The sequence below is a fragment of the Hyperolius riggenbachi genome, chromosome 10 (genome assembly GCF_040937935.1).
Source record: "Hyperolius riggenbachi isolate aHypRig1 chromosome 10, aHypRig1.pri, whole genome shotgun sequence".
In the NCBI taxonomy this organism is placed as follows: domain Eukaryota; kingdom Metazoa; phylum Chordata; class Amphibia; order Anura; family Hyperoliidae; genus Hyperolius; species Hyperolius riggenbachi.
Genome location: NC_090655.1, coordinates 159,935,356 through 159,954,268, shown reverse-complemented (window position 1 = coordinate 159,954,268; position 18,913 = coordinate 159,935,356).

Below are 18,913 nucleotides of genomic sequence, written 5' to 3'. Positions count from 1 at the left end.
CCTCTAGTCTATGGGCTGCAGGTCTCTGCAAGAGAGACCTGTTTTTCCATTACAAGTTTCTGGTCTGTTCTGCTGCTGAGGAATTTGCATACACTCGTTATGCAAATCCCTTACCTGCCTCCTTTGATGACTGGCAGTATAAAGAGCTATATTTCCCAGAGTCCTTGGCTGGTCATAAGAGTTAGTCCTGTGGAACACTCGCCTGGAGTGTCAGCCTTGCTCTTTGCTTGAAGATTAGCCTAGAGTAATTCCTGGAACTGCACTAGGCAGTTTCCCTAGTGCAGTTAGGATTGCATATCTGTTTTGTTTGTCTGTTGCGATTGTCTTGTCCCAGCGGTGGTCGACAGGAAATCGTTCTGTGAGTCTGGGTGCTAACCGGAACAGCGGTTGTTACTGGTAGCCCCTTCTGATCTGTTTTCCTAGATCGCACTAAGCTCTTGCGCTAGTGCTGTGGATCCTTCTGGTCTGCTACTCTCTTGCTGTACTTGGATCGCACTAGCCTATTGCGCTAGTGCTGTGGATCCTTCTGTTCTGTCTTCCTGGATCGCACTAGCCTCTTGCGCTAGTGCTGTGGATCCTATCGCTCGCTTATTCCTGTTTTCGTGTATCTGTCTTGTCTGCTACGAACGCTTGCTGGAGGCTCGGTGAGGTAACCGTTAAACAAGCGCTCGCATCCTCTGTTTCATGTTTTTCTGTCGGTGGTTAGTTAGGCGTGCTTGTCTCTGTTGTGCTTATCACGCAGAGACCGAGCATAAACGCGTGCACTGTTGCGAATGAGTGCGGTGTTCGCGTTTAGCTACCGTTTGTTATTTTCCTTATCTTCTTATTGTATGATTTGCTGTGCCTTTGCTACTCTCGTGCTCTGCCTTGCTGTAGCCTTGTGTCACCTCGGGCAATCGCCTCTCTCGCGATTGCGTTCCTACTTCTTATCTGCTGTTGTGTGTGCACCGTCGCGGGTGGGCGACTAGTTTGGTGCACACACATACAATCTGTCCCTGTGCTCATTCTCTTCCGCAATCGCTTCTCTTGCGTTTGCGTTCTCACTTGGTTTCTTTTGTTGTGTGTCCACCATCGCAGGTTGGCGGCTAGATTGGTGGACATACATACATTCCTCATCTGTGCTTATTCGGTCTTGTGTCGCTGTTAGCAATCGCCATCTCTGGCGATTGCCTTCTCGCTTTGTCTTCATGGTTGTGTGTTCATCATCGCAGGGTGGCGACTAGTTTGGTGGACACATATACCCTTTGTCGCTTTGATCTCTCTCTTTCAGGGCTATCTTGCCCTGCGTTTCTTCCCTTCGTGCAATTACTGTCTGGCGTGTGTGGTAGGGCAGAGGAGTTGTTCCTCTGCACTCCACAGCGCCACCTGCCGAGAGGAATTTCCCTCTACAGGTGCATTGCACCTTTTGCTGGGTTTCCTCAAATTACACGCTTGTGGAGGATTTCCGCAGTATCAGCGCACGTCTTGTGCGCTGATCACGGAGAGAATTCCACAATCGTTACACAAAATACGATAAACAACGGTTCTGGAAATTACTAAAATCAGACCGTAAACCTAAAAATGTCTCTGGTAAAGGCATTTTAGGTTCTAGGACAGATAAATTTGGTGTACTGGGAAGAGGCTGCTGGTTGTTAGCACTAGCGGAGACATTCAATTGAGCAAGTGAGTTAGACAACTGAGTCTGCTGAGTCTGCTGCGTGGAAACCTTCTCAGTAAGCTGATTAACAGCTCCTGCTAGTGCCAAGATCTGGTTACGTAGCTCATCCATTTTTGTATGGGCCTTGATAATATCACGCTGATACGTGAATAGGGCTAGCGTAACAAGTGCACGTCACAGTACTAATGAGAAAAGGGTTATCAGAGACAGGCCGATGTCGTTCACATGAGCAGATGTCTGAGGTACAGAAGGGCTAGGCAAAATTGTAGTCAAATAACAGGCAGAGTCATACACATAAGTCAGATATCAGTCGTATTGGAGGAATCTAACAGAATTGAAGTCAGGGGCAGGCTGAGTCATACACAGTAATCAGATGGCAGTAGTACAAAAGAGCTAGGCAGATTCAAAGCCAAAAGACAGGCAAAGGTCGGTACACAATAACATACAATAATAGAATTACAATATTACAATATACAGTATACACTGACTGACTAGAGTACTTATATATCGTGCTGATGCACAATATATGAAATGTAGCTATCAGCAGGGTCGGAGTGGGACACTAATGGCCCACCAAGGAAGTTTCAGCCTAAGGCCCGCTCCCTATTCCTCCCCCCCCCTTCCCCGTTTTGGGCTCACATACACATGTACTCTAGAAATTTTACATGATTTTATGGTAGGGAATAGATTGTGAGCACTTCTGAGGACAGTCTCCAATAGGGATATGTCCACATGCGGCGCGCGCAAAATAAATGAGTGTCACCATGCACTGGAACATGGGCGTGGTTATGATGAGTCATGGGCAGACTTTAAAATAAAAAAAAAACACTGTAACGATTGGTGTCAGCAACCAGAGAGAGAATCTGATCCTCGGCGATCCGCAGTATCCCCAAGAATACAGATATACCCGATTATTGAGGATCTGCGGAATCATCAATAATCAGATATGTCTAACCTCTAGACACCGGAGAGAGTGTAAGTGTTTGGTGCAACAGTAACAACTCTGAGTAAAGACCACCAGAGGAGCTGGCGGCCTATACTCCTGAGGAATTCACCCCTGAGCGGTGGGTGATATTCCTGTAGCCTGTGGACCCTTGAGCGAGGGATCAAGGCTGGGTTGCAGGAAGCCCTGCTGCTAATATGTAAGGTTTTGCCCTGAACTGGGCTAACATAACACAGTAATAACACAATCCTAGTCTGGGGTGTGAGGTCCGTATTCACAACACCCTGGAACTAGTCTGGAGCATAACATAAATGATAATACAATTCCCTAGTCTTGGGTGTGAGTTCCGTGATCATCAACACCCTGGAACTAGTCTGGAGTATAACATAAATGATAATACAGTTCCCTAGTCTTGGATGTGAGGGCCTTGATCTCAACACCCTGGAACTATGCTAGAGAATACACAGAAGATACACAGTATTCCTAGTCTGGGGTGTGAGGACCTTGATCTCAACACCCTGGAACTGGTCTACCAAATAATACAATTCAATTAGTACTTTAAGCTATGAAGAATCTGACTCAGTGTGGATTCCCAGCTCCAGCCGGTTCTGGCACACTGTCGGGTCTAGCTAAGGTCTGAGTGCCTTCACGCAAGTGTTAGCAATGGCAGACAACCAGCAACTGACAAGCAGCAGAATATATAGTTGCTGGACTCTGCCGCCCCGCCCGAGCCATTCAGCCAATCATGAGTCCTGCAGGAATCAGCTGATCTTACTGATCAGCTGACACTTCCCCTGCTGGTATAAAGGTCCTGAGTTCAGGCCCGCGCGCGCGTAGCTCTCCATCTGCCTATGTGCACTAACAGACCCAACCACACCAAGCGCATGCTGCTGCATGCAAACCGCCGCGTTGGACGCGGTAACAGCCGCTTTGCTGTCAGGACATGTGGCGGCTTTTCCGCATTCCACCATACTACCAGATGCGTGTCTATGCGTGCAAACCGCCGTTTTGGACGCGGAGTCAGCCGCCTTGCTCTTGGAATATGCGGCGGCTTTTCCGCGTTTTCTCACACCCACAAAATAAGTAGCGGTGTTATTCACAGACATTAGGTCTGACCAGATACATTTTAGATAAAATAATCAAGTAGTTACATGCCTCATGATAATTCATCAAGTAGTCAAATGGCAGCAAATTTCCAGACAAAATGCAATCAGATTGGCGGCAGATATCCCCACAAAATGCAATTAGATTAGTGGCAGATATCCCCACAAAATGCAATTTGATTGGTGGCAGATTTCCCCACAAAATACTATTAGATTGGTGGCAGATGTCCCCACAAAATGCAAATAGATTGGCGGCAGATATCCCCACAAAATGCTATCAGATTGGTGGCAGATTTCCCAACAAGATACAATCAGATTGGCGGCAGATATCCCCACAAAATGCAATTAGATTGGTGGCAGATATCCACACAAAATGCGATCAGATTGGCGGCAGATATCCCCACAAATTGCAATTAGATTGGCCGCAGATATCCCCACAAAATGCAAATAGATTGGCGGCAGATATCCCCACAAAATGCTATCAGATTGACGGCAGATTTCCCAACAAAATACAATCAAATTGGCGGCAGTTATCCCCACAAAATGCAATTAGATTGGCAGCAGATTTCCCCACAAAATACAATTAGATTGGCGTCAGATATCCCCACAAATTGCAATTAGATTGGCAGTAGATATCTGTAACGATTGGTGTCAGCACACAGAGTATTTCTGATTATTGGTGATCTGCAGTATCACCAATAATACAGATGCTATACCCGATTATGTGTGATCTGCAGAATCACCAACAATACCAGTATAGCTTGACACAGGACACCTAATGTGGTAAAGTGTTTGGTGTAACAGTAAGGAAAGGTTATCTCCCGAGGAGTGGGATATAAAGACTCTACTGCAGCCAGTGGACCCCTGAGGTGCAGGTGGCCACTGACAGCTGAAGCTGACCTCCTCGAGCGGAGGAGAGACAGACTGTACTGCAGCCGAGAATTCCCTGATGGATTGGGAATCAGACTGTACTGCAGCCAAGGATTCTCTGATGGATTGGGAATCAGACTGTTCTGCAGCCAGTGGACTTCTATGGAATAGAGCCTCTTGACTGAACTGCAAGAAGGTCTTCCTGAGGAGCAGGTAGCCCTTGCAGCTAATTGACACCTGGAGAGTTAGTGTCACGAGTCGTACAGTAAGGCTGATCACTCAAGGGATGAGTGACAGCCAGAAGGGTCAGACAGGCCAGGTCGGCAACACACGAGTAGACAAAGTACAGAGACAGAAGGCTGATTCGGTAACCGGGTACAGGCAAGGTTGGCAACTGGTAGACTGATGGGCAGAGGTACCGTATCAGTGAGCAGGGGAGTGGTCAGGAAAGCCAGAGATCATAACAGGTAACAATATCACAATATCCTAGTCTTAGGTGTGAGGTCCTTGGTCTCAACACCTGGGAACTAGTCTAGAATATAACAGTAGCAACACAGCAATCTCCTAGTCTTAGGTGTGAGGTCCTTGGTCTCAACACCTGGGAACTAGTCTGGTGGATAACAATACAATAATACAATAGAAGCAACAACGGAATCTGACTAAGTGTGAATTCCCAGCTCCGGCTGGTTCTAACACACTGTAAGATCTGACTGAGGTCTGAGTGCTCACACGTGAGTATTCGCAATGACAGACAACTTGCAACTAACAGGCAAGTTCTATATATACCTGCAGCGCTCCGCAGCACCACCCCAGCCACTCAGCCAATCCGGAGCCTAGCTGGGATCAGCTGATCGACCTGATCAGCTGATTCCCCTTCTGCTGGCATAAAGGTCCTGTCGCCTGGCACGCGCGCATAGCTCTCCATCTGTGTGCACTAGAAGGACCAGGCGAACCAGTGACATGTTGCTGCACGGCATATGCCGCCGGCTGGAACGCGGAGATAGCCGCCCTGCCACTTGACCACGCGGCGGTATCTCCGCTATTCATTACAAATTACAATATGCCCACAAAATGCAAATAGATTGGCCGCAGATATCCCCACAAAATACTATCAGATTGGCGGCAGGTTTCCTAACAAAATAAAATCAGATTGGCGGCAGATATCCCCACAAAATGCAATTAGATTGGCGGCAGATTTCTCCACAAAATACAATCAGATTGGCGGCAGATATCCCCACAAATTGCAATTAGATTGGCAGCAGATATCCCCACAAAATGCAAATAGATTGGCGGCAGATAGCCCCACAAAATGCAATCAGATTGGTGGCAGATTTCCCCACAAAATACAATCAGATCGGCGGCAGATATCCCCACAAAATGCAATTAGATTGGCGGCAGATATCCCCACAAAATGCAATTTGATTGGTGACAGATTTCCCCACAAAATACAATTGGATTGGTGGCAGAAATCCCCACAAATTGCAATTAGATTGGCAGCAGATATCCCTACAAAATGCAAATAGATTGGCGGCAGATATCCCTACAAAATGCAATCAGATTGGCGGCAGAAATCCCCACAAAATGCAATTTAATAGGTGGCAGATTTTCCCACAAAATACAATTAGATTGGTGGCAGATATCCCCACAAATTGCAATTAGATTAGCAGCAGATATCCCCACAAAATGCAAATAGATTGGCGGCAGATATTCCCACAAAATGCTATCAGATTGGCGGCAGATTTCCCAACAAAATACAATCAGATTGGCGGCAGATATCACCACAAAATGCAATTAGATTGGCGGCAGATTTCCCAACAAAATACAATCAGATTGGCGGCAGATATCCCCACAAAATGCAATTAGATTGGCAGCAGACATCCCCACAAAATACAATCAAATTGGCGACAGATATCCCCACAAAGGCTGGTCCCCAGTTAGTGGGGGCCCCAGAGCTGAGAAGGAGGGGGGCACAGCGCAGCAAGGGGGAACATTGTGCACAGAGCAGCGAGGAGGGGGGGAAGCCCCCCCTTCTGCGTCCCCCCTCTTCCCCTTCTGCGCTCCCTCCTTCCGCGCTCCCCCCTCCAAATTCGCAGCCAGCGGCAGCAGCGGGGAATCACTTACCGGGATGATCAGATCCATAGCTCTGCATGCCGCTGCTGGTCTCCGTCTCCTGCACCGCATTGACCAATCACGCTCTCACAGGAAGTACTGTGAGAGCGTGAATGGTCAGTGCAGTGCAGGAGACCAGACCAGCCAGTGGCACGCAGAGCTATGGATCTGATGCCGGTAGTTGATTCCCCGCTACTGCCACTGGCTGGCTGGCTGCGATTTTGGAGGGGGGTGAGTGCAGAAGGGGGGGCCCCTAGGTGAGGGAGGGGGGAGGCTTTCCCCCTCCCCGGTGCTCTGTGCACAATTTCCCCCCTTCCTGCGCTGTGCCCCCCTCCTTCTCAGCTCTGGGGCCCCCAGGAGTCGGGGCGGCTGGGGCCCATCGAGGGAAAAATCGGTGGTTCGGTGGGTCAGTCCGAGCCTGGCTCTCAGGATTCTCACTAGATAAGGGCCAAGAACCAGCGAACTGATTAGTATCAAGGCCAACGAGCAAGTGAATACTCTGGCCTTAAGTACCAAGGAGGCAGAGCTAAAGCCCAGCCCCCAGAGTTGACAGCACCTCCTGCAAAAAAGTGTCAACTGATGACATCACAGCTGACACCCCATAAGACACGCCTCCTCATCTTATAAAGGCAGCTTTGAGCTGCATGCATCCTGCCAGAAACAACACGCTGACCCACATCTACAGGGGAGCTGGGGATGCCATCATGCTGATTCACGTCTACAGGGGAGCCAGGGATGTGTTTGACGGAAGAGGAAGCTTCCTCCAGCTGCTCCACACTACCAGGACAGCCTCCAGAGACCATACCAGATAAGTTTGTTACACAGGGATATTGTGGCTATATTGGGTGACAGCATCTCCCTGGGGTTCCTGCAAAGTATCCAGCCTTGATTCTCTTCGTTGCCGTGGCTGTGGGAAAGAAATCCGTGCGGAAGCCAGCCTAGCATGTACCATTGTGATATATCCAAGAGAAAAATGAGCTTGCTTAGGGAATTGTAGGATTTCAAAAGCCAACTCACATACATTGGCCAGGCCCAGGAATTGAACCCAAGCCTACTGCTCTGTAGGCTGCTATTCTAACCATTATACCACCAACACTACATGCTGAAACTTCTTGGAGCAGACTTACTTCCTTCCTCCAAAAGACACACATACATCCCCATAAAATCATTCAACAGCAACTGCATGCACAGTCTTTGTGCTACACAGTCTCTGTGGCACAATTGGTTAGCGCGTTTGACTGTTAACTGCAAGGTTGGTGGTTCAAGCCCACCCAGGCATGGCCTTGCCTTTTGTGTTCAACAGTTGTCCGAAGAGAACCCCAGATAGCCATGTAGATTAATCTCTCTCTCTCTCTCTCAGGGATGGTCACCGCTTTCCGCGGAATTGTATTTTCCACAATTTTAGGCGGAAATTGGTCATTCCATTCCGTTTGGTCGGAACGGAATATATTTTTCAATCCGGCGGAATCCCGAAATTGCCTGTGAAATTCTGCCGGTATCCGTTGATGGTTTTAAGCTGAAAATTCAGTTCAATGGCATCAAGTCCGAGAGAGAGAGAGAGAGAGAGAGAGAGAGAGAGAGAGAGAGAGAGAGAGAGAGAGAGAGAGAGAGAGAGAGAGAGAGAGAGAGAGAGAGAGAGAGAGAGAGAGAGAGAGAGAGAGAGAGAGAGAGAGAGAGAGAGATCATTTTTCTCTTGGGTATATCACAATGGTACATGCTAGGCTGGTTTAAGCATGGAGCATTGTAGTGTGTTGTTACATAGTTACATAGTTATTTTGGTTGATAAAAGACATACGTCCATCGAGTTCAACCAGTACAAAGTACAACTCCAGCCTGCTCCCTCACATATCCCTGTTGATCCAGAGGAAGGTGAAAAAACCCTTACTAGGCATGGTCCAATTAGCCCCAAAAGGGAAAAATCCCTTCCCGACTCCAGATGGCGATCAGACAAAATACCTGGATCTACATCATTAGGCATTACCTAGTAAATGTCTTTTAATGCAAGAAAAGCATCTAAGCCCCCTTTAAATGCAGGTATAGAGTTTGCCATAACAACTTCCTGTAGCAATGCATTCCACATCTTAATCACTCTTACTGTAAAGAACCCTTTCCTAAATAAATGGCTAAAATGTTTTTCCTCCATGCGCAGATCATGTCCTCTAGTCCTTTGAGAAGGCCTAGGGACAAAAAGCTCATCCGCCAAGCTATTATATTGCCCTCTGATGTATTTATACATGTTAATTAGATCTCCTCTAAGGGGTCTTTTCTCTAGACTAAATAAACCCAGTTTATCTAACCTTTCTTGGTAAGCGAGACCTTCCATCCCACGTATCAATTTATGTGTGTTGGTGGAATAATGGTTAGGATAGCAGCCTACAGAGCAGTAGGCCTGGGTGCAATTCCTGGGCCTGGCCAATGTATGTGAGTTGGCTTTTGAAATCCTACAATTCCCTAAGAAACCTCATTTTTCTCTTGGATATATCACAATGGTACATGCTAGGCTGGCTTCAGCATGTAGCATTGTAGTGTGTTGTGTTGGTGGTATAATAGTTAGGATAGCAGCCTACAGAGCGGTAGGCCTGGGTTCAATTCCTGGCCAATGTGAGTTGGCTTTTGAAATCCTTAAGCAAGCTCATTTTTCTCTTGGATATATCCTAATGGTACATGCTAGACTGGCTTCAGCATGTAGTGCTGGTGGTGGTATAGTGGTGAAGAGAGCTACCTGCCAAGCACTCAGAACTGGGTTCAATTCCCGACCAAGGTATTGTTAAAGGAAAATTAACTTACAACATGAGACGTCTCCAATTCATGCCAATGAAAATGAAATCTTTATTTACTCAGCTGAGGACTTTCTCACATGCCAGCATATAGAACCCGCAGCTAACACAGCTCAGCTCAGCAGGAGAAAAGTCCTGTTTCCCTGGTGTGCAGAGCCTTTTAACCCCTAATTAATATGATAATGTATTCCTCCTTTTGGGCAGTTCTTTCTGGTAAGTGTCCAATCAGCATCATATCAAGGTGACTCAGTCCTCCTTTTTTGGGTGGGGTTACTTGACTTCTTTCTGTCCTCCATGAAAGTGAAAGTCAGTTTTGGAGGAAGTCTTCTGAAATCAGCTTCTAGTTTCGTTTCTCAAAGTCAGGCCTGCCCTCAGAATCTGGTTCAAACTGCTTCTCAAAGAATTGTGTCTTTGTGCCTGGTACAACATGACACAAGGGGGAAGGGAGGTCGTTCTGGAATTCCACTGCAAAGGACACAATAAGCTGTGCACAGTAAATGGTTCAAAGACATATATAACATATATTCAGTGGTATTGCGATAACTCTTTATTTAAGGTGCCACTCTAACACACTGATCTGATTATATAAATGTGATTCTTATAGCCACGTGAGAATATAAAGGATATACATAAGGATTAAGTATACATCTTAATAATTCTTTCCACATTTCCCTCCTGTTTATAATTAATACTGTGGGTTGTGGCTTGATTATATATGAAAATATTTACATTCACATTTCTGTGCTTATGCTTGCTTAAGCCTCGGTTATCTGCAAATGTGTCTCCACTACAGGGATTGGAGACTCAAGCAAACACAGCCTTCTATTCCCTTTTACTGCAAATGGGTATGCACTACAGCAAGTCAGGGCCTAAAAGTGAAATGATCAAAAAGAAAATCAGGCTCTGGCCGTGAGCTGGAATAATTGTCTCACACGTTGGCCTGGCCATCCCCCTCCAGCATGCCATCATAATCTCCTCCCAGATCACCGTATGATTCTTCATCATGCTGTGCTAAGGCTGCATACATAGTAGTACTCATATGCTTATCTATCAATCTTGCAAAAAATGTTCTCAGCATTGGAAAAATACAGCAGGCTAACAGGAACAGAACCATAAGAACAGTTAAAAATGCGATACCAAAACTCTGAAAAAATGAGGTCCAGCTTCCAAACCAGTTCTGTAACCAGTCTGTTATTGGGTTTGAAACACCTGAGTTTCGTTTCAGCTCTTCAGATAGGACTTTTAACTGCTAAAGAGCCACTGTCACTTTTCCATAAGGGGACGTATTATCTGGAATGTAGGTACAACATTGTTCCCCAAAAAATTCACATACACCCCCTTTTTCTGCCAACAGCATATCTAATGCAATTCTATTCTGCAATGCTGTTAATGATGTTGCTTTCAGTTGCTCTGCCAAACCTTCAATAGCATCTCTAGTATAATTAACAAATCTTTGCTGATTGTAGTAAATATAATTAATCCAATCCACATTTTTGTTAACTGTTGGCCATAGGAAAATTGACTCAAACCCTGCAGCAATTTGATTCCTAGCCTTGAACTCATCTGGCACCCCTCTGGGGACCCCTATCGCATCAATATATACATATGAGTCCAAACTCCCTTTTGGTGCCTCCCTTTTACTCCGGTGTACCTTTTTATCCACCAAATTTTTAAAAGACTCATAGGGCCATATAATTACATGTTCTATCATCCAGACAGGGGCACACAACCCTTTCCATTCTGGTGACAATGATGATTCTGCTTTGTTAGGTTCACAAGTCCACCAAGTATCTTCTAACTGCCATTTTGTTCCTAGGCTCAACCCTTTATCATTTGTTACCTCCACTATTTCTCCACAATACTTAGTCATTGGATGGTTACTGGGGGCAGATCTATCATAGCACGTAAGATTGCTGGCTGTAGCAAATGCGCGCTATGGTGTGCCCGGTACCTTCATACGGGCTCTCTCTGTGGTACAGTTCCGTGGTTGATTCACACTTATCATACTCTGTATCATACATTCTAATTCAGACCCACTCGCCACTACTGGTACCAGAGCAATCTGCGGTCTAGCCACTGCGCATACAATACAGTCAGACACATTCATTTGGTTTGCAGTGAAAGTTGCCAAAGTAGTCCAAAAATTCCATCGGTCACTAGAACCTTGTTACTAGTCACGTTCATTTTGTTAATACTGTTCGATGGGGATGGGTCAGTAGTCTCTTTGTCTATCCTGTCATTGCTGTTCAATGGAGGTCATTCAGTCATTGTCATTGTCATTCCAGGGCTCTTCTTCTTCCTTTTCCCTTTAAAATGCTATGGTTTTAACCCAACTTCCCCTATGTAGCCTTTTAGGTATCTGTTCCCCCCTTTTTTTATCTCCTTTTCACCATGGTTCAAGATAAAGAACTACACCTGTGCCTTAGGAAGAATCTTCTAATATCTTCCCACAGCCTTTGAGATCATGGTCGCACTGAGGCTCAAGCAAATGTTCCCGTCGCCTCAGGATCTCAAATTTCAGCCCCTCTTTTCCCCGTGGTGCTAACTATCAAGAACAGATTGGATCTGGCTACTGTTTGAAATGGAAATGACCGCTAAGCACTGTTCTTGACCAAGATGCAAACAACATTTCTTTTATTTAAAAACCACCGAAGCTTCATGTGAGTGTTCATAGTAAGCTGTGGCTCTGGATCTTGTATTAATATGGACTCGTAAGGCCCAGGTGCGCCCTCTTACAATAGCTCAAATGTTCCCATGTAGTTTTATTTTAATTTAGCCACCATCCCTCCTGTTGACACATGTAGAAAACCATGTGTCATCACTGCAAGTCAGGTAAACATCACATCAGTCAAGGGAAGGTTAGTAGGTCAGCAGCGTACAGAGCGACCTGTAAATACTGTCTTAGAATGCAAGTCAGCAGAGGGAGCTGTAGTCGTAAAGTCAGGACTGCCAAGTCGTTGCCACAGGAGATGAGGGGACTGGGAAGTTGCACACATGTGAATGGCCAGTGTTATGGGAGCCCGGAGAACATCCATGGGATATAGAAAACTCTGTGGGGCGGGTGGGCTCCTCAGGCGCTGACACCTAACCCTGCTGACGCCATAAAGCCACAAACGTATGCATGATGGGAAAGCATACAGACTGTCAGTAAGAACAGTGGGAGACGGAATCCCACATAACAGGCTGGCGTAGGTAAAACGATAAAACACACAGCTTGAGCAAAGACGTAGAAAGAAGCTTATCTATTCTACGATGTTCTTCAGCTCACTACTGTAAGACCAGCTTAGTTGTCGGTTTATTTCCTCCTGTGCACATCTGTCCGCAAAGATCTGTTAATTCCTCTGCGGAAAAGTCACCGTGCAGATGCGGACGGGGAAAAACATCCTCTGGTCAGTAGACAACAAAGAAAACAAATGTGCAGGGGGCCAGGGTGGTTCAGCTTTGGACAATGATACGTAGGTGCCCAAGCAAAGTGGCTGTGCAGCATAGGTGGGGCGGAAGGGGGGGGGGGGGGTTGGATGGATGGATCTGGTGGGGTGGGGCTGGTGGGGCTGGGGTGTGGCTGGTGGCGGGCTCTTGGCAGAGAACTACAGTCATGCATCCCTCTGCACAGTTCGTCATTAGACAAAACATTGTAGTCAAAATATTTCCATCAAAATCATTTTACTTAACTTCTTCTAACATACCCATAAATTGTATAAAAAAAAATTAATCATGTGTCAATCAAACAATCAATCAGTCGATGACAATGACCCATATTCCACAGCAATGCAGCAATCAATTGTTCCCAGAAAAAAAAAAATCATCATATTTGCTCTTATAACTAAAAGTAATATTTGCGGGTTTTTTTTTTTATTTTTATTTTTTTTTTATATATATCCCGCTTTCTGGGTTTCACAAAATATATATTTCTTTCAAACAAACCTCTTATCTTGCTACATGCATTCTTTCAAATCACTCACTGCCTGTACACACACACACACACACACACACACACACACACACACACACACACACACACACACACACACACACACACACACACACACACACACACACACACACACACACTCCACCATCTAGCTGGGATCAGTAGTCCATGAGGCTTCTTGCCGCCTCCTCAGAAATGTGGGCGTAACTCATACTTTCACACAGATCCCAGGCAGAAACTCCACTCGAATTTTACAAAATTTAACATTACAAACACATTCCAAGTAACCGACATTCACAGACAGACAATTGCAGGCAGTAAGAATCGCTTTTAAATCTCCAATCTTCAGACAAAACATCAGACAAACAGATTATAAAACTTTTACAGACATTTCTGTCCTGCTGGAACCACACAAACAACAAGCAAACAAACAACAGCTCATAACTTGTACTGGTGGGGGCAATCTCTCCTGTAGCCCCCCTCCTCTCCCTCTGTTGGATACGGTTGGATACATATACCTCCCTAGTGATTTAGATTTCAGAGCTCCTGAATTCCCAGCTTCACATCTCTTACACAATCCTTTTAATACCACACTGTAACATTCTATTTTGACATTCTCGTGTCCATCAATAAATTCACTTACACATTTGCCTCCTTACTAGGGTGACCTCAAGGTTGCAGTGATTTTCCACAACTGCGGTACCCTTAACCACACCTCATCACTGTGGACCTCGAGCCCTCTGGGGGCAGTGTCGGGCCAGGTGACCTTTCAAACCACATTCAAAACATTCTCCGCGTTCTTTGCGACCTTCAAAATCCTTAGATTTGCGCTTTCGTGGTCGTGTGAAGTGCCCATTATCATTCACATAACAACCATTCTCATCACTGCAATTATAAACATCTGTGGCAACTTTCTTACCCTTCTTTCTCTTTTCTTTGATAACACATTCAGCATGCCGGGCATATTCTAGAAAATCAGTCAGTCTGCAAGTTCTATGATTAACCATATGCTTTGTCACGAACTTGCCTACATCTTCTTTCAAAGCTCTGTGTATAGCAATTTTAAGCTGTTGTTCATATGGGGAATCTGCTGTTCTGTCAGCAGGGGGAGCTATGCCACTATGTCTGTTGAAAACCTCCACCATTCTGGCTACTAACTCATCTACTCCCTCCCCATCTTTTTGGGTGGTGATGGAAATCTGCCCCCAATCTGGTGAAGTCTTATATTTCTCCCTAGCCCTGTCGAGAACAGCATCATACCTTTGAATCAGATCAGCGCTGTCCCAGGCCAGGGGTTTAGGGAGAACAGGTGGATTTTTTGTTGGATCTCCCCCATCAAAGGGGTTCCAAGTACCAGCTACCATGTGCCAGTCTACTTGGAACTTCCCTCTGAGAACCTTCTCACATTCCAACCCATCTAGACCATAGCTAATACGGAGGTTTTCCATATCCCGTACAAACGTAACTATATCCTCACGAGGGGAGGGTATGCACTGTAGGGCTTCCTTCACATCATTGTCAGTCCATGGCCTATAAACCCTCACAGCCTCACCTCCCGCAGGATTTGGCATCTGAATCATGGGCATAGTAGTTGCCTCATAGGCAGGGGATGTAGCCCGCAGGTGCACATATGGTGGGGGAAGTGGTGAACATACTTGTGAAACGTGCACCCCTGCCTCCCCCTCTATCTTCTTTCTGTTGGCCCTCGTCAGCACCCCCCCCTCTATCTGTCTCTACCTCCAAACCTCCCGTGGCCCCCCCCCTTCCTCCTCTTGCTTAGTTCCACCTCCTTGTGGGGCCCCATCTACATCATGTGGGAGGGCCTCAGCTTGATCTTGGGCTTGTACAGCTTGGCTCTGGACTGGGGGAGGGATCTGAAGGTCTTGACGTGGAGTGCATGTTACCACTTCCAGGTCTTTGTTCTTTTTTCCTAACCAATATGTATTCACCTGTTTCTGCCTCTTATGCGCCTCTTCTAGCCATATTTTAGCTTCTGCTAAACCAAACCGATCTTCTTTTTTTCTGTCACCTTGCGCTTCACACTTAATTTGGGAAACAAGTTTTTTGCATCCCTTGGGATGCAAATGTCCTGAAAAACCATATTTACTTCTCCACAGGCTGCAATATTTTACCCAGCTTTTGTTCCTTCTGCGCATGACATATTCATCATCAGTAGCTTTAATTTTGCCTGTACCTAGCCCCATTCTCAACCTCCCCCGTTCATACACTTGTTTTGAGAATTACAATGTCACGCGGTCTCCTCCCTGAGATGGATTTGTAGAGTTAAGTTTCTACTTGGCAGAGCTACGTCTCTGCCCGTCGGGAGCTGCAGCGGAGACTGGACAAAACTCAGTGTGATGAACCTTTGCGTAAGGGTACCCCTGACTGAAATACAGAAACAACCTGTGATCTAGATCCACTCCGATGTTACTGCCTGTTACGCGGCTGTATTCTGTCACAAAGACTTACAATTCCGCTGAGGCACACGGTAGCTTAGGAAACTGACCACAGATTGCATCATGCAAAACAATATGACAACACATCAATAACTTATACGATAAGCGCAGCCCTGTGTACGAGATGTTACAGAAATAAAAGGTAGTACTTACAATTAAGAAGCTTTCAGGACACCCGAGAACTTTGTTTTAGAATCCTAAGCAGGCGATTTCACCGACCTTGGCTGAAGAAGTCTCACGGTTCGAAATAAACTGTATGTCGCAAGGACATGAGACCTAGTTGCGTTTGGCCACCTTTTAGAAGGGAACTGTTGCCCCGGGGGACTTTTACTGGGCTTCTATCAGATTGCTCCCAGTCGCAAACGCGCTCCTAGGCCTCAATTCTTTGGGACGATAGGTTCCCGGTTCGAAATAGGACCAGATGTTAAAGGAAAATTAACTTACAACATGAGACGTCTCCAATTCGTGCCAATGAAAATGAAATCTTTATTTACTCAGCTGAGGACTTTCTCACATGCCAGCATATAGAACCTGCAGCTAACACAGCTCAGCTCAGCAGGAGAAAAGTCCTGTTTCCCTGGTGTGCAGAGCCTTTTAAACCCTAATTAATATGATAACGTATTCCTCCTTTTGGGCAGTTTTTTCTGGTAAGTGTCCAATCAGCATCATATCAAGGTGACTCAGTCCTCCTTTTTTGGGCGGAGTTACTTGACTTCTTTCTGTCCTCCATGAAAGTGAAAGTCAGCTTTGGAAGAAGTCTTCTGAAATCAGCTTCTAGTTTCGTTTCTCAAAGTCAGGCCTGCCCTCAGAATCTGGTTCAAACTGCTTCTCAAAGAATTGTGTCTTTGTGCCTGGTACAACATGACACAAGGGGGAAGGGAGGTCGTTCTGGAATTCCACTGCAAAGGACACAATAAGCTGTGCACAGTAAATGGTTCAAAGACATATATAACATACAGTGGTGTGAAAAACTATTTGCCCCCTTCCTGATTTCTTATTCTTTTGCATGTTTGTCACACTTAAATGTTTCTGCTCATCAAAAACCATTAACTATTAGTCAAAGATAACATAATTGAACACAAAATGCAGTTTTAAATGATGGTTGTTATTATTTAGTGAGAAAAAAAAACTCCAAATCTACATGGCCCTGTGTGAAAAAGTGATTGCCCCCTTTGTTAAAAAATAACTTAACTGTGGTTTATCACACCTGAGTTCAATTTCTGTAGTCACCCCCAGGCCTGATTACTGCCACACCTGTTTCAATCAAGAAATCACTTAAATAGGAGCTATCTGACACAGAGAAGTAGACCAAAAGCACCTCAAAAGCTAGACATCATGCCAAGATCCAAAGAAATTCAGGAACAAATGAGAACAAAGTACTGTAATTGAGATCTATCGGTCTGGTAAAGGTTATAAAGCCATTTCTAAAGCTTTGGGACTCCAGCGAACCACAGTGAGAGCCATTACTTATAAATGGCAAAAACATGGAACAGTGATGAACCTTCCCAGGAGTGGCTGGCCGACCAAAATTACCCCAAGAGCGCAGAGAAAACTCATCCGAGAGGCCACAAAAGACCCCAGGACAACATTTAAAGAACTGCAGGCCTCACTTGCCTCAATTAAAGAGAACCCGAGGTGTGTTTAAAGAATGTTATCTGCATACAGAGGCTGGATCTGCCTATACAGCCCAGCCTCTGTTGCTATCTCAAACCCCACTAAGGTCCCCCTGCACTCCGCAATCCCTCATAAATCACAGCCACGCTGTGAGGCTGTGTTTACATCTGTAGTGTCAGTCTCAGCTGCTCCCCCGCCTCCTGCATAGCTCCGGTCCCTGCCCCCGTCCCTTCCCTCCAATCAGCAGGGAGGGAAGGGATGCAGGCGGGGACTGGAGTTCTGCAGGAGGCGGGGAGAGCAGCAGACTGACACTGTAGAGATAAACACAGCCAGCTCTGACAAGCTGTTTGTCAGCAGAGTGGCTGTGATTTATGAGGTATTGCAGAGTGCAGGGGGACCTTAGGGGGGTTTGGGATAGCAACAGAGGCTGGGCTGTATAGGCAGATCCAGCCTCTGTATGCAGATAATATTCTTCAAACCCACCTCGGGTTCTCTTTAAGGTCATTGTTCATGACTCCACCATAAGAAAGAGACTGGGCAAAAATGGTCTGCATGGCAGATATCCAAGGCGCAAACCACTTTTAAGCAAAAAGAACATTAAGGCTCATCTCAATTTTGCTAAAAAAACCTCTCAATGATTGGCAAGACTTTTGGGAAAATACCTTGTAGACCGACGAGACAAAAGTTAAACTTTTTGGAAGGTGCGTGTCCCGTTACATCTGGCGTAGAAGTAACACAGCATTTCAGCAAAGGAACATCATACCAACAGTAAAATATGGTGGTGGTAGTGTGATGGTCTGGGGTTGTTTTGCTGCTTCAGGACCTGGAAGGCTTGCTGTGATAGATGGAACCATGAATTCTACTGTCTACCATAAAATCCTGAAGGAGAATGTCCGGCCATCTGTTCGTCAACTCAAGCTGAAGCGATCTTGGGTGCTGCAGCAGGACAATGACCCAAAACACACCAGCAAATACACCTCTGAATGGCTGAAGAAAAACAAAAAGAAGACTTTGGAGTGGCCTAGTCAAAGTCCTGACCTGAATCCTATTGAGATGTTGTGGCATGACCTTAAAAAGGCGGTTCATGCTAGAAAACCCTCAAATAAAGCTGAATTACAACAATTCTGCAAAGATGAATGGGCCAAAATTCCTCCAGAGCGCTGTAAAAGACTTGTTGCAAGTTATCGCAAACGCTTGATTGCAGTTATTGCTGCTAAGGGTGGCCCAACCAGTTAGGTTCAGGGGGCAATTTCTTTTTCACACAGGGCCATGTAGGTTTTGAGTTATTTTTCTCACTAAATAATAAAAAACATCATTTAAAAGTGCATTTTTTGTTCAATTATGTTATCTTTGACTAATAGTTAATGGTTTTTGATGAGCAGAAACATTTACGTGTGACAAACATGCAAAAGAATAAGAAATCAGGAAGGGGGCAAATAGTTTTTCACACCAC